We start from the raw sequence: 3763 nt of genomic DNA, 5'->3' as shown, positions 1-3763 counted from the left end.
GAAAGAAAGAAAGAAAGAAAGAAAGAAAGAAAGAAAGAAAGAAAGAAAGAAAGAAAGAAAGAAAGAAAGGAAGGAAGGAAGGAAAGAAGGAAGGAAGAAAGGAAGAAGGAAGGAAAGAAAGAAAGGAAAGAAAGAAAGAAAGAAAGAAAGAAAGAAAGAAAGAAAGAAAGAAAGAAAGAAAGAAAGAAAGAAAAGAAAGAAAAGAAGGAAGGAAGAAAGGAAACACCCACTTGTTTGGGCAGTGGTTCTTGGGGAGAGGCACATGAAGTTTGCTGCAGGTGTTATAGAGGGTATTTAATCCCAACCCAGGGTTTCTACTTGGTCTTTGACCATTTAGTTCACTGATTAAAAAACACACACATGCAACCTTTATATTTACAATAAACCCTAATCAGCACAAGAGCTGGGCAGATATCTACCCTCTATGCTATTAGAATCTACTTCCCTATCAAAAACCCTGAGATATTACTTCCTGTTTCATCTGGGCTGCTCTTACCTCCCATTGACCAGCCCTCAGAACCATGTTCTCTTGAATACACCTAACCTATGGTGGCTTCTCTCTCCTCCATTCACCTTCTTCTTCTCTCATGGTTCTCCTCCAACCCCAGACCCAGGAATCCTAAACCACACCTATGTCTCTTCTGCCCAGCTGTTGGCTGTTGGCATCTTTATTTCCAATCAGAAATAACTTGGGGGCAGGGTCACTTGGATAAGGGTCAGTTGTAGATACCTGCAAACCCCAGGTCTTGGGGGCCCACACTTAACATTATAATAGATAGCAAGACCAAACCTCAACAGATAGAGGACCCCTTTCTTGATACATGTGACCAACTTTGGAAACATTTGTTTAAATAAACCCTGTATGCCCCACCCAACCCCCACTCATTTGTACCAAGAATAGAAAACATAAATATTTATTAACCCAAGGATAGTTCCAGGAACTCTTAGGCACTTACACTTGGGCCAAAGGGTGAAAGTACACCATTGAGAAAAACAATGGGCCCAGACCAGGAGTTTGAGGCCTGGGTAGCTGAAGGCAAGAGTTCAGTTAATAAGTATAGAACAGTGCTCACAATAGATTCTCTGGGTATGAGACTTGCAGGATAAATGGTAAGATCTGATATGCACCACAAGGAGCAGATTCTGTGAAGAAGGTAGACTGGTTTGATCCCCCATCTGCCATACACAAGAACATACATTGAAGGAATTAGGGTTGTAAGGGGGTGTATTGGAGAAAGCTATCAGACCCTTTCCTTTGGGGATGTATGAGGAGAACAGGCCCATATTGTATGATTAAGACACGTAGAAACACATTTAGGAAACAGCTCAATGCTTGTTATATTCCATGCTTCAAACACTCCATCATGCCTCCCTTGAGAAATGAGCATTGCTCTTATAGGTTCATTTCTCAGGACTCAATGCCTGGCGCTCCCTGACCACAAAGGCTGAGAGCATGCAGGAAGAAATGTGAAGGGGCACCTGGTATGGTTATTGCACCCCAGGAAACAATAGGGACGTAGGTGCTTGCTGAACTTAATTGCTTTTGCTTCAAAGAAAAGCACTGTAATAAAGTTGATTAGCCCTCTCATCCTGGATGTGGAAAAGGAGGGCCAAAATAGGTTAAAAGCAACCTGTGAAAAGCCCGCACATCTCTTGGAATCATTGAGTCAGTTTTCAACGTTACCTGTGATTAAGCTACTATGTAAATGTGGAGTATAAAAGGTGTAGACTTTTTTTTTCAATAAACACATAAGCTATCTGGATTTACCTTCATATTGTGTCAGTCTTCTTCCCTCAAAGACTCCATATCTCCTCTTTGGGACCTGAACCTCTCTTGAACTGGATTTGGGCAGCTGACCACTTAGTACTAGAAAACCTATTGGTGTGCTCTTCCCTAGGGAAGGCCCTCACCCACTCCCTGCTTTACTCTATCATTTATAGTTCTTTATGTAGGGTTGAGGCCTCATGAGCTTTTCCCCATCCAGTTAGCAGGCTCCTTGGTTTCATCCTTGTCTGGCCCATATTTGGGTGGTCATGTTGATGGACTTTATAGGTGTAGCTTCTAGAGTTAATAGGAGACACAGATTCACAGGAAACTCTGATCTTCTGGCTCTTATAATATCTTTGACCCTTCTTCTGCAATGTTCCCTGAGCTTCGGGTGTCAGAGTGTTTTGTGGGTGTATCTTTTGGGACTTGGGCTCCAAGACTCTGCATTTTGATTGTACATTTTTTGGTAGTAGTCTCCATCTAGTGCAAAGTTACTTTGATGAGTGGTGGAGACTGCACTCATCTGTAGGTATAAACACAAATGTTTATAGATTGTTGGTGGTACAGCATTCTGCCTTCCCTCTGGCAGGGTGCACAGATGCCCTGCCAGTACATCAGCTGGGAGAAGGAAGGGCAAAGTCCGGGATAGGGAGTTCTGGGAATAAAAGTGCCGCTACATGCCAGATCAGAAGGGGAGGGCAGGATCTGGGATGAATGTTGTGGTTCCCAGTCTCCTCTCAGGTAGGGGTACCTGGGTACCACCCAAGTACCACCAGGAAAGGAATTCAGGAACAAGATGAACAGGATCAGATCCAACTGCGAGTTAGTAGCAAGTGCTGGAGGAGCAGGAGAAGAGAGAAGACCATCTTCAGGAGTCTTAGTGTGGAAGCTTATTAGGCCAGCAATTGCCTTCCTCCTGGCGCTCTCTAATGAAGCAGGTCTCTGGGACAATTTTAGCTTGTTGTTTCTTGGGGGTGGATATGAATGCACACACTTTATTCAGGGGTGAACCGGAGATGGTGTGATTTCAAGGAAAGGACATGAGAATACCTAGGCCCCAAAAGTCATTGGTTGAAGGCTAAGGCTAACCAATCTAGGTACCCCAGTGGCATGGAGAAGAACTCCAGGAGCTATGCTACACGACTGAGAGCCTGTAGTCCTCTCAGGTGGTGATCATGACTATGTGTTCCAGAACAGGCATTAGAGGCTGGGAGGGGGCAGCTCCATTCCTACCATCTTACATCTTGGGGTTTGAGTATGCCCCACCCACTAGTTCTTATGCCATCTGGGAGCACAGTTCATGTGCCTTTCAACTCCTAAACTACAACAGAGATTACATTGGTTTAGTAGATTAGTAGTTGTACATTCGACTCTAATAATCATGACATCACTGGCATGGATTAGCTAGCTAATTTCCAGTGCCAGGCACACTATCCCCCTGGTTGAGCTGGTCTTAAGTCCAATTATAGAACAGTTGCCAACCTTCAAAGTATGTGTGCCATTAATGTAACCTATATGGTTATTATGCCATCCTAGTCATGTATGTGGTCGATACCTCTTAGCTGGGTGGAACTGTTAGTTGCCGACCTCTTCTGGACGCTTGCATGGCATAGTACGATGAAAGCTAGCCCCCCAGGGAGAGGCCATTCATGTCAGTTACTGCTCAGGGGTCTGTGAACCTTTTTTCTGAAGTCCATAGTTACTCCAGCAATGGGGGCTTGCCTTCCACCTCTAGGGGTTAACCAAAGGCAACAGCAACAGGCTATGTGTTTAGGGAGTCTCTTAGACACCGGTGATAGATAGCTCAAAAGATTGCTTCTGTCTTCCAGTCAGAAAAGCACAGGGTAGCTAGGGCGCAGGGTCGGCTGACACTCGCCAGCTACCCACAACACCCGCCACAGGATCTTAAGACTTCTGGGGAGTGGAACACAGCTTCTGCTCCAATCCAATTGAGCGCAGGACCTGAGACTGCATTAGTTAGGGAAGCAGAAAACC

This window comes from Mus caroli, chromosome 10 (assembly GCF_900094665.2).
Source record: "Mus caroli chromosome 10, CAROLI_EIJ_v1.1, whole genome shotgun sequence".
NCBI classification, from domain to species: domain Eukaryota; kingdom Metazoa; phylum Chordata; class Mammalia; order Rodentia; family Muridae; genus Mus; species Mus caroli.
The sequence above is the reverse complement of the archived record's forward strand: the minus strand, read 5'-3'. Positions refer to the sequence as shown.